General features: G+C 42.6%; 1 protein-coding gene across 1 annotated transcript in view; it reads right to left on the reverse strand.

Moving 5' to 3' along the window:
* Positions 1-12,994, reverse strand: part of MRPS6 (mitochondrial ribosomal protein S6) — a 64,097-nt gene that overhangs the window by 15,990 nt on the left and 35,113 nt on the right. The gene's annotated exons all lie outside the window — the stretch shown is intronic.

Genomic DNA, 12,994 nt, shown 5'->3' on the forward strand with positions numbered 1-12,994 from the left:
AGAAAAAAAAAAACCAGACACACATGAGAATCAGTGTAAGAAGCAGAATGATTAAAGTTTGGTCAGTTCCGATCGTAACAGCTCTATTGGAAGGGATCTTTGGGTAAAATTAACGGAAACTATTTTTGGCTAACTTAAAGTTTAAAAAAAAGAGAGAGAAAGAAAGACACATTTATTGTAAGGATACAAATAGCTCACAGATACGGAGGAAAATCTGGAGAGGCAGGCCTCGGAGAGTTCAGGGACCACAGCAGCTCCAGGGGTCTGGGAGGCAGGGACTAACCAGTGGCTTCTTCAGAGCACCTTGGCCAGGGTGAGTCAGCACCAGTCACTGCCAGTCCTTGCAGAGCAGGACTCAACATTCAAACTCCAGGGAAAGCGCATCCTCTCGGCAGGACGCTTGGAACGGCCATCCCACCAGAACTACAGACAGCCAGGGGGGGAAGGGGCTGTCTCCCAAAGAAAAAGTAAGAGACTGTAAACCAAAACGGGGAAAGGTGAGTAAGACCCAATCTCTGTCCGCACGGAGCTTACAATCTAATGAAGACATAAACACAAAAAAAAACCCACATTAAGAAGACCAGAGGGCAGGACACAGAAGTGACACGGGGACCAAAGAGCTCGTGAAAAGAGAAAGCACACGCAGCTGGAACAAGGGTTCCACGAAGGAAAGAGGTCTTGACGGGAGCCCTGAAAAACGACGACGGCAGACGCAAGCACACACCAAGCGGGCGCTGAGCAGAGGAGCAGCGACAGCAGGCGACAGCCAGGAGCCCATCGGGGGAAGTCCAGGACGAGGGGGTGCTCAGAGAGGAAGACTGCAGTTTGGGTCCAAGTACAGAAACAACTAATACCTGTTACCGAGACCCAAAATTCAAACGATAAGAAACTCCATCATCCAGAGATAAAAGACTTTCAACAGTGTGGTGAATTTCTTTTCCAATATCTGCATATGTATATACCAAAAGCTTTTGAAAGAAGAGACACTTCACAGGGGTAAACTTAAGAAGACACAACTAAATAAATGAAGGTGGAAAATGGGGGAAGAGACGAGGCCAAAGAGAGGCCCCAAACATGGTAGCTGGGAGAACGGGGTCACTGTTAACAGCTAAGGGAACAGCTGACCTCTCAAGATGTAAGCATTCAGCTGAAAACAACAGGGCTGGCTAGGATTACACGTTTCACCATCATCGGCAGAGCGAGGCTACCTGAGACCTGGGAGCAGAGAGGGCACGAGAGAGGGCATGGGGGGAGCAGGAGAGACCAACAACAGAGCCTCAGGAAGCACAGACAGGCGGCGGCTAAGACGAGGATTCCACGTGAGAGAAGCAAAGAGCAACAGGGAAACCAAACCGGCCTTGTCACAGAAACCAAGGGAACAGGCAGCTGCCAGAGAAACCGCATGGAGAAGAAGGAAAGGCCACAGTACGGGGACCACACGGTCACTCAGCAATCTTGCCAGAAGCTGCTCTGCCAAGGTAGAGACGTGACGGAAAGAGAAAGCACCAGAGTCTGAGGGGCAAGCAAATTTGAGCAGTGTTTGAGGAGAGAGAAAACAACAAGCAAGTCAGCAGTTAAAGGGAATGAACCAGCCAAAGGATAACAAGATGGATGTTTTTATTCATTGCCAACACGATGTGCTGCATAACTGCTATATGACCTGGTCTGGTGTTCTACTGTTACATATATTTAATCTTCATCAGGACCAAAAAAAAAAGGGAGAAAGGAGGTTTACAGACTTGGCAATCGGGCTGTTGAGAGATGTCCTGACTTGGAGACCATGCGGCCAATGACAACTGGAGAGCCTGATGCGAAGAAAAGGAGCACTGAGGAAGCCGAGTCAGGGAAGAAGGCCAGAGGACGAGGAGCACGAGTCAGACACGCGTGAAGGAACGCCAGCAAAGACATCCCGAAATGCAGGAGTGAGCTTCAGAAAAGGCTACCTTCCCGCGGCTTGTTTTGGATCAAATGAAAAGAAAACTGCAGAAAAAGCTTAAAGTGTACATCCTGGTAATTGAAGAAAACCGACCACGCACCTGTGTAATTTCTTTCTGACAAATACTGCTAAAATGCTATGAATGCACTGAGTGTTAGTTCAAGGTTTAGAAATAAAATTTCTACTTGAATTTCGTACTGTAGCCCACTAGGGATTTTTTTTTTTTAATTCCTACTAATGAAAATTATGTGTATTTACATATTTAACCAACCTTATGATAAACAAATTTCCTTGGAGGAAAAAAGGGGCCAAAATCTCCTTGTGTTAACACTGGGTAAAAATCTATGGCACTTTCTCCATAGACATTTTTATATCGCTCTAATCAAGTGGAGTCTAAATTCTTCTCACATTTCATTAGTTCACAGACATTTCCATATTCTGCAGAAACCTCATATCTAACAGGAGGGTAATATTTCACTTCATTAAAAATGCTATTTCTTGACTTGGTATTACATCAATTAACTTATGATAAGGTAGATGAACAGTCTATACAAATTAAGAATGGGTAAGGGAAACACACACACACTCTCTCTGACTAATTACAGTCTTCTGACTAGCTACTCAAATCATAAATTTTAATTCAGTTTTGCCTGATTAGAAAGGAATATATCTCAATCCCTCTTGCCTTGTTTGAAATCCGATTGAAGAGTTTACAGTATGAAACATGGAGCACCTCTTCTGAAGTAAGAGCTTGTAAAATCAAAGATTTTCTTCTGTCCAAAAAAGGGGAAAGGCTACCTAACAAGAATGTAGCTCAGTAAATCAAAACACACTCTAACTTTGGCACATCAAGGTCAAATGGCCAAATGGCGGACTATTTGAATGGCCACATTCATTTCACTGTAATTCATGTTACCAAAAGTTAAAAAAAAAAAAAAAAAGATGGAGGAGGGGTTAAGTCTTCCTGTTTGTGAAGAGAATTGCTCAACTTGTCCTATATACCTGCCTCATCAACTTGAAGTCAACTGTCAGCAAACCAGAGCCTGAGGGCTAAATCTCAGCACACTAGAATTGCAAATAAAGTTTTAGTGGCACATAGTCAGCTCAGGCATTTTACACAGTGTCCATGGCTGCTTCCATGCTAAAAGCAGACTTGAAATTACAGCCGAGACTGTATGACCTGCAAAGTGGAAAGTAATCTGGCCGACCTCTGCTCTACAGTGTTACTGGGTTGAGGGGACGCGGGCAAGGCCTCAACCTCCTCTCCCTAAAATGTACGGCAGCCAACGTGGTGAGCCTGGGCCGCTGAGCTCCAGACCGTGGGTCCCCCAGGGATGGGTCCTCAGCTGGACACACCGGGCACCAACGTGCTGAGGGACATCAGCCTCACTGCACAGAGCACGCAGGGATACAGACGGGATTCTGCAAAATCCACCTCTCCATCCACCGCTCCTCATCTAATCAACCCATGAGCCCAGGCATCCAACTTTCCTCATTTGGTGAAACTCAGAAGCCTATTAAAATAAAAATGTTAGGCTTCTTTAAAAAAAAAAATTCTGTTCAACAAAGCACAATGTTCAATTTGTTTAAAAAAAAAAACAAAAAAACATATGGTCTACAGGAAGCACGGGACCTCGCTGGCGTAATTCTCATTTACAGGCTTCTGAACCCTTTAGTTCCAACTATTCCAAGAGAGGTTGTGCGCGCATGCTTCTTGCGGGCTTCTCTCACCCTATCTGAAAGCAGCTCCTTGAGACTTTCCTCCAACCCACCATATGTCAATGAAACACAGTTCTGTTATGGCACAGATTGGAAAGCCGAAAACGTTCACTTGAGAAAAAGAAAAAAATATGGAAAAGAAACAGTGAATGAATGTGAATGGGAACTAGAAAAACTGAATTCCAGTCATAGTTCCTTCACTAATGCTACGCAACTCTGGATAAATTATTAGAATCTATCCATCTTAAAGCTGTGCCTCAGTTTCCTCAGGTGCTAACTTATACTGGCTCTCAACAAATTTTCTGTCTCTGTTAAGTTTCACACAAACAATATTTATGCCACAATTCTCAAAATATCCTGGGGGCACATAAAAATTTTGTTTTTGTTTTTTTTAACCAAGTCTTTTCTCTCAATGTTCCTCCTTCTGATATCCTTATCACCCAGAGGTGCCCATCCCAATCCTGGACTTTTTATGTGGTTCTCCCTCTTGCCTGAAGAATCCATGGAGAGAGGAGCCTGGCAGGCTACAGTCCATGGGGTAGCAAAGAGTCCGACACAACTGAACAACTCTCACTCACTCCACTCATTGATTCAACACGGCAGTGTAAGACTCAGGAGAGCACGCACATTAGTCCATCCTGTACACGACTGTTCCAACAGTCTGTATCGCTAGAACAGGCGCTAGAAATAGCTGTTAAATAAACTACCGTACCTCCTCCCAAGGGGGCCTCTTGCTTACCTACTCCCAGTTTTACCCCCAGGGACATGAAGTTTCCTATTTTCTCTAATACAGCTTGAAGCCGCTTTTCATGTACAACATAGCTCACTATCAGGGTAATGACTGTAACACCGAAACAACATTTCAGTGTAGGTGTTCTCTGTCCCTGTTTCACGTAGTGCCAAAATGCGGCTTACACTAAGACTACAGTTGAAAAGAATCCAGAATTCACTTAATAGAAGTGAAACTAAATAGATCATGTACTTCAGGAATAGGAATTCCTCACGGACACAATCATTAATGTTAAACTCGGACTGTTGTAATAATCTGCTGCTAAGATATACTATTATCCAAAAAATTTACACTAAACAATACTTTAAAAAGAAAGCTCATCCTAAACAAAATTAACACCTAATTAAGTTAAAATTTTGAACTACTGTTCATTACTGGAACTGCTGGTGTTCAGGCTACCGAAGACGACGACTTAGGGAGAAGCCAATAGCTAACTTCAAATGTTTACAGGGCTACTATGTAAAAGATAGGCATGTTTTGATTGGACCCTGAGACTTAGACTGGAATCAAAAGATAAAAATTACAGAGAAACAGAGCCTTGATGTATAACAAAAACACATTTCTGAAAATTACAGCCTTGATGTATAAACAAGAACACATTTCTGAAAATTACAGCTACATGAAAGTGAAACAGGCTGCCTTGTGAAGCACTAACCTTCCCATCACTCAAAATGCACAGACATGGGGTAACCATCAGATCACGCCTTGGACCGGGTGGAAGGTCAGACCTGTCCCAGGCACAAAATACTGGAGTGGGCTCTCATTTCCTCTTCCAGGGGATCTTCCTGGCCCAGGGACGGAACTTGCGTCTCCTGCATTGGCTGGCTGATTCTCTAGCACTGTTGTCACCTGGGAAGGCCCCTAAAGCCCCTGCTGAGATTAAATTCCAATACTACTCTGGGACCACTAATCATTCTGAAGGATACTTGGAAGTAAAATGGCATTTTTAAAAACACTCCAATTGCACGGTGGTGAGGAATACATTGACTAGGAGTAAAGTCTGGTGGTGGTGCCTAGATTTATACTAAGGCAACAGCTGTTTTACCCACTGTCGTTTTTGCAATGATCCCCTGAAAAGGTCCCTGGGAAACCCAAGGCTCCTCAGATCACAATTTGAAACCTGCAGTTCTAAGGACTCTAATGGGCAAAGTTGCTATAATAAACAAAGAGCAAGGAGATGAGGAAAACAAAGGAAGAGCATCTCCACTTGCCCTTCAGCAGGGTTATTTAAGCTAAGAATTCACGGGAGTACAATGAACAGCACCATCAGTCAATAACCAGTGTTTAATTGAACACATGTTCATCCCAGAAGAGAAGCCTGCCAACAGAACTACCTCATAAACTAGACTCCCCGGCAGACACAGTTTTGAACCAGTGGTGCATGCAGCTACCACTACAACACCCTCATGTCCCACCAGAAAACCATACAGAATACACAGTATTTTTTTTTTAAACGTTTTTTATTTGGCTGCACCAGGTCTTAGTGGCAGCATGTGGGATCTAGTTCCCTGACCAGGAATGGAACCTGGGCCCCCTGCACTGGGAGAGCGGAGTCTTAAGCTACTGGACCACCAGAGAAATCCCCAGAAATTCACAACACTTAATGGCATACAGCACCCACCTACATCTCAGCTTTCTCACTCTACAAAGAGTAGCCCAATTCCTGGGAGCAAGGAGGATTTAGGGAAGACAGAACCAAGTCAGAAAACTGGCAAAGCCTGTGAAAATGTAAATGTAAAAGCCTTTCCCTATCTTTGCTGCACCTTAATTCTAAGGTTTCTCTCCTTAAAATAATTTCCTTAAAATTTACATTTCCAAATAGAGAGACTTGTGCCTGGAAATTCTGCATTGAGATTCTCACAGCAGTTGGAAAAACAAAATCTGTGAGCACCTTCCAACAGAAGAAACCAGGTTCCAAGGAAGCTCTGTCACTGACAGTCCTGGGTTAGAAAAGAGAACAGACACCACTTACCTCAAGCAGGTGGTGAAGGGCCAGCCCTGCAAAACATCCACAGAGCCCAACTCTGGGTATGAGTCCATGGAAACTGTTTCATCAAATATTTTTTATGACTCAAGAAAATCTCTTTGCCCCACAATTTATTGAATCAAGAGTTGCAGTCCTCCCGGTAATTAAGTATTAAAACTGTTAAGTACAGAAGCTATTTTAAAATTCTGAATAAAATTCAGTAAGGACAAATGTAGAACACTAAAAAAAAAAATCTTTTTAATGTAAAGATATATAAAAACATGCTGGAACATGATTATACTTATCTACAATGGACTATTATATACGATATAACTTGTAGGTTAAGTGGCTAGAAAAATAACTCTTATAAAACTTTTAAAGGTCAAAGAGAGAAAATACTTTTGAGATCTTAACTGCTCTACTACTTTGCCCATGAATCATATTTAACAGATCATTTTTTTAAAAAGATGTACAATAACTATCAACAAAGACTCAACAGACTTTAAAAGGCAGAGAAGAGGATGGGAGAAGAGTCAGGAACCAATACACATCCAGTGTAGCAGGAAAGTAAATACTGTAACGCTGTGAAAAACTATTTCTTTTTCTATGCCTCTGCTGTGTGCTTCACAAAGCCGAAAATACCTCAAAATTTTAAAATATCGTTAAATATACTCACAGTTCAGACATTCCAAGTGGTCATTTAGCCATTAAAGCAAAAGCACCCTAAGAGCTGCTGAAGTATGTGTTAAGTGAAAAAGCCTTCATGATTATGAGATTCAATGTTTTACACAATCATCTTTTATGGGAAACAATTATCGTGGGGGGGGGGGGCGTCTAGAAATCTCTACTGGGGAACAACTTTAAAATAATCTTAATGGCATAAATCAGCTGTAAGAGAGAAGGTGCAGACATTCACATCTGGAAAGGGAGTGAGAATAAATTGGATAGATCTCCCATAAATACAACAGTCTGTGGGTATCAGAAATATAGGTTGAACCTTGTGAAACTGCCATTTGGGGAGAATCAAGCAGTTCAAATAGTGACTATTTCCTAAGGTTCAACCTCTATTTGCCCACCCACATTCCTCTCCAAGTGTCTTCCTCAGGACAAGGATTTCCAAGTCGCTCACCAGGTGATCCACCTCCAAAAGAAATGCCACAGGGTAAGAGACAGAGTCCTCGCCCTTCAGAGGGCTGTGAGGCAGACTGCAGACACAGGTCAGTAACTAACAAAAGGGAAGGGGGAACACTCTTGAGGGGGCCTGGGCGAGGTTAGAGCTGGCAGACTTCAGCCAGACTCTGAGGGCTGAGCACCTCTTCAAGACAGCGCAGGGTTAGCCACGGTCCTCTCGGAGCATGTGTAGGATAACAAGTTCAACAAGCAGCAGCTTCTGATGGAATCTGCGTTTGGGACGGAATCCGCGTGGGCACTTTCCTCAGTACAGGTGGAAGCCTTGCTTTCCCACTCACGGCTGTTTTCTGCCTAGAACATTTAGGACTTCAGTTTCTTCAAACACACTTTTGGTAAAAACGTAAACTTTCTGGAAGACCATTTGGCAATATATATTAGTTTAAAATATGTACACCTTCAATCCTAGTCACCTCTAGGAAATTAAGAAAACTACAATATCCATGCACAAGAATTTAGCTACCAAAATACCACAAAATTATCAGGCTAGTGAAGAGATGGAAACATAGTTGTCCATTAACAGGAGTCTGGTTCAATAAATTATTTTCACTGATTGAACAAGTACTATGCAGTCATTAAAAAAGTGTTGATCCTAATATCCTTAAATACTGACATAAAAGTATTTTAATAAAATAAAGAAAAAAATCAGCATGTAGGGTCAATACACAGCTTTTTCCAGAAGAAAAAAGTACTAAATATATATATATATATATATATATATATATATATATATATATATATAGCTCCTACATGAATATACACCTAAATTGTATTAGTTTTCTTTAAGCACTAAGATGAGAGTATTCCAGTCTCTTCTTTTTACACTTTCATTACATTATCTAATTTCTCTTACACTTAAAATGAAAAGGTGTTTTAAAAGCAAACTTTTAGGATGGGTGTGAAGGGCAAATTCAGTTTGTGTGTGTGTGTGTGTGTGTGTAATAAAGTTTTATTAAAGTATAAGGGAGACAGAGAAAGCTTCTGACACAGACATCAGAAAGGGGTAGAAAGAGTACTTGCTAGTGTTAGCAATGGGGTTATACACTCGCCAATGAATCCAAAGAATGTCTGGAGGTTGTAAAGGCCTCACCAGACCTAGTCCCATAATTTACATTTTAAGATAAAAGAATTAGCCAGAAAGTTTAATCCAGAGACTGTCCTCAGGTAGGATACATTATTGTTATATAATCCTTGTAAAGACCAGAACTACTCCCATAATTTATGTTTTAAGATAACAGAATTAGCCAGAGGGTTTAATCCAGAGACTGTCCTCAGGCAGGATACATTATTATTATATAATCCTAAGGAATGTAGAGGAAAAAAAGTAAAAAGTTTGTCCTTTCTTCCTCCTTGAGTGTTCCAGACCTCTCTCCTTGGGGACCCCTAGACTTATCAACCTGCCTAGGAAATGACTCCTTCATTCCCCCCTTTTCTTTTAGGAGAATTATGTTGCCAAGGGAAAGGGGTGTCATTTTCGTTCCATAGCTACTTCCTGCTGTTTCGGGGCGTGGTCCCTAAGTTGTTATGGCAACATATTCTCCTAACCCTCATATTTCGGGTTTTAAGAAGAATTTCTTCCCCTAAGCCTATGCCAACTGTTATCTTCTTAGATGCCACAGCTGTGAATTCTGTGTCAAAGCCTTGAAACTATGCCTCAACACTGGGAACTCCACTGACTCCATATCCATATCCATTTAAAATATTTTAACAATCAGGGTGGTTCAGAGAGAGAGAGCTTTTCAGGGTTTACTCAAACAGCCTTGCAAACTGTACTTCCAGCAACATGAGTGCTTAAAACTGGCTGCTCCATCTTTGGGGAATGAGAGGGAAAACTGGATCCCTGAGACTCTGATCTCAGATCTCTGATCTGAGTCTCGAATCAGGGCAGACCAAAGAGATGCAACAGGGAAAGGCCAAGTGTGGCCTTGGAAAACACAACAGCCAAGAAAAGCAAGAGAATGAGAACAGTTAAGACAAGCTGCCCATTCTACGGCCAGGCAGCCAGGACTGAGATTCTCAAGGATCTAGGAAAGCTAACACCAAAATGTATTCTTTGGATGACATGAAGAAAATAGAAAGAACCCAGGGAAGAATGGAAGGAAAAAAAATCAGAGGGGTGAGTGTCCAACGACTGCCAAGTTCAGCGCAGATGAACGCTGTGCCAATGGCAGAGTGCAAATAGTAAAGTCGAGTCATGGTCCGCAGCACGGTCGAATGCGCGGGCATAAAAGGGTTAGCTGCAAGATCGGCACCATGCCTTTCAATCACAAACTGGACTTACCTTAAATGCAGCGGGCGTTCAAAGGACCCCTACAGCTAGTCCGTGCAGAGACATCAATATCAGCGTTGGTGTCAAAGGTTATAAATGAATAAATTTAAAGAATGAGCAAGAAGGAAGCCGTGATTACAAGAGAACCAGGGAATGGCTACCCACTCCAGAATTCCTGCCTGGAGAATCCCATGGACAGAGGAGCCTGGTGGGCTACAGCTCATGGGGTCGCAGAGAGTCAGACACGACTGAGTGAAACACAGGAAATCACTATTGTTGGCTTTTCATGTGTCTGGGTTATCCGTAAACACGGGCCTCTCTGGTGGCTCTGACGGTAAAGCAATCTGCCTGCAATGCAGGAGACCCAAGTTCAGTCCTTGTGTTGAGAAGAGGCCCTGTAGAACAGCTACCTACTCTAGAATTCCTGCCTGGAGAATTCGAACAGAGGAGCCTGGCGGGCCCCAGACCATGGGGTCACAAAGAGTTGAACACGATTGACCAACTAACACTTTTCTTTTCACTTATCAGTAAACTTGACTAGTTCAACCACAATGCAGTTTTGTTCCTTAATAAACCCACTTGTGTCCAAGGTCTCAACTCAAAAAGGAAGGTCATTCAGAGGTCACTTAAGGGCCAAAGTGGGGGCTCGTTTGCCCATACCCAACCATTCCCTTTGTGATTCGGGTAAGTCAAAGGAAAAGGGCGGAATCCCCATGGCACTGCTCTAGATCTCATCAGAATCATCTGGGGAGCCTTTAAAAGGGAGAAGCCTGCGTCTCACCCTCAGATATGCTGATTCAGTTAGACTGGGGGTTCAAAAACCTTGGGCATCGTCATTTTTCAGAGCACACCATGTGTGAACAAAGGTGAGAATCACATTCTAGTAGGAAGTTGGCTGGCTTCTCATCACTCTAAAGATGAATGATCCTGGCTGAACTATAGTTAACAGGATTTTCAGCAATGCTCTCCGCCAACTTTAAGCAACATAAAAGTTCCACTCTTCTCACAATAATAATGGGGCCCTCCCTGAATGTGAAATTACAATTTTAATAGGTGACTACTTGTGGTTAATACTACCTGAAAAGGTGGAGAAATGCCAAAATTGAGGTATCCATGGTTCCTATTCTGAGAACACTCAAAACCCACAATCCTTTTAAAACTGAGGGATTTCCATTTCTGTCCTCCTCATTCCCCCTCCAGACGCACTTACAGATGAATAAAAGATGGGAATCAAGAAGATTGGCAGGAGTCCTGGTTACCATGGCAGCAAGCAGATGAAATGCCACAGCTCATGAAACTGATAGTGAGAGCAGGCATCAGGTGGACAGCATGGAGCGGCACCTGTCTTATTGACTGCTCTCCTTCATGCACAATTCAGAGCACGGCCTTCGCCTTATATTTCAACCGTTCAGGGAGCAGGAGGGGGATGCAGCACTGGAATGACAGAGAGACCAAGGAGGTAAGAATCAGCAAAGGACTCTGCTAGCAGAGAACAAGGATTATCAGAAGAGTTAGTTTAGCTTCCGTGAGCCTTCTATGTGTCACTCTATGTATGGGTTTAGCAAAAATATCAGCCGACAGGTTTAAGGGAAATTTTTTAAAAATACGCCTCGAAGAGAGGCAGAAACGCAGGCTTTGGCAAGAGAGCCAGATTTGCGTATCTTGCTGAACAACAGACCAAAACCATTACTATCCTGCAGGGGTGCTTAATTCAAGCGGTGAAAGGAAGGTTCTTATGGGACTACACTGCTCTAAAGAGAAGAGAAGAGAAAGGGCTTAAAAGCACAGAGGAATTCAAGAAATCAAAGCACCCTTTGAGAGTCAGCTACTTCCAAGGAAAAGTGTGCCTTTCTTTCCCTAATCCTGTGAGTCTCTCACTCCACATACATCTTGCGAGTGCCATTATTCAGGACACCCTCTTCCCCAATCAAGCCTCTTCAAGGTGGCTTTCTGTTCCATCATCACCAGATGCTGGAGAGCCAAAGAACCTGGCACACGGGATGCAGTCGACAAATGTCTGATGAATACGTACATCAGAGAATATGTGGAAAGATAGATGGAAGTTACTAGCTGTACTTAATTCAACTAGAATGGAAAAAAGGCTTCAACTAAAAAATGAAATAAAATGCAAGGAGAAAAAAGATCTTCACTGCAAAAAGGAAAAGAGCACACACACATATGTATACAACTATACATTATATACATACTGTATGTATGTAAAGGTAGAGACGCATAAGAGAGTTAAGCATATCTTGTTAGTCAAAATCAGAGATGTACAGTCAAGGAACTAGGAACAAACAGGTGGAGGGTGGAAATAAAGACACAATGGGAGACTCATAAAGGTGCCTCCAAACTCCTGAAGATTCTTGGAATGCAAAAAAACCAGTGGACATTCAACTCTTAGAGTGTACCAGAGAACATTACAACAAAACTCCAAACACCTATGGAACACCTATGAAAACTGTTAATGAGTCAGCAAGCCCCATGTAGAGACAATAGTATTTTACAGCATATCTGCTATAGGGCATGACAATAAAATCTCAAATGAGAGCTAGAAGGAGTAAAATCCAAAGTTAACGACAGACCTCATTCTGTTGTATTTTTTTCCTGTCAGCCTAAAACCAGCAGCATCTACCCTGGAGTACTGCCTTCAAACTTGGAGGTCACATATAAAAGTTGTCTAACTCTTAAGGTAAGCGGAATTTCTCAGCTCCCACTGTGCTTCTGGTTGACAACATGTTCTTTTAGGATAAGGCAGAAATGGGCAACAGGCCCTGAAATTTCGAGCTTCAAAAGCTAAGAGTGAATAACAGGATTCCCCAGCAAGTTGGGAGGACTCAACAGAAGCATATTACACCCCCTCTTGAAAACCTATGAGAACTCCTGTAAAACAGTGTTGTTGTTAACACACAACTCTATGAGAATGAGGGAGAGGAGGGGAAAACAGCAATATGACTTTAGGAAAAAGAAAGCAAGTGGAGAAAAAGCACCAGTGGGGAAAATCAAGAGTCAACCATGTTTACACTGTAGAATTCCCCCCAAAGTCGTGGGGACTGGCAACACTGAGTACAGCTCTGAAAATGGGGGTGAGTTGGGAACGAAAATAAAATTGCTTGAAAGTTTATG

This window comes from Cervus canadensis, chromosome 27 (assembly GCF_019320065.1).
Source record: "Cervus canadensis isolate Bull #8, Minnesota chromosome 27, ASM1932006v1, whole genome shotgun sequence".
Classification (NCBI taxonomy): Eukaryota; Metazoa; Chordata; class Mammalia; order Artiodactyla; family Cervidae; genus Cervus; species Cervus canadensis.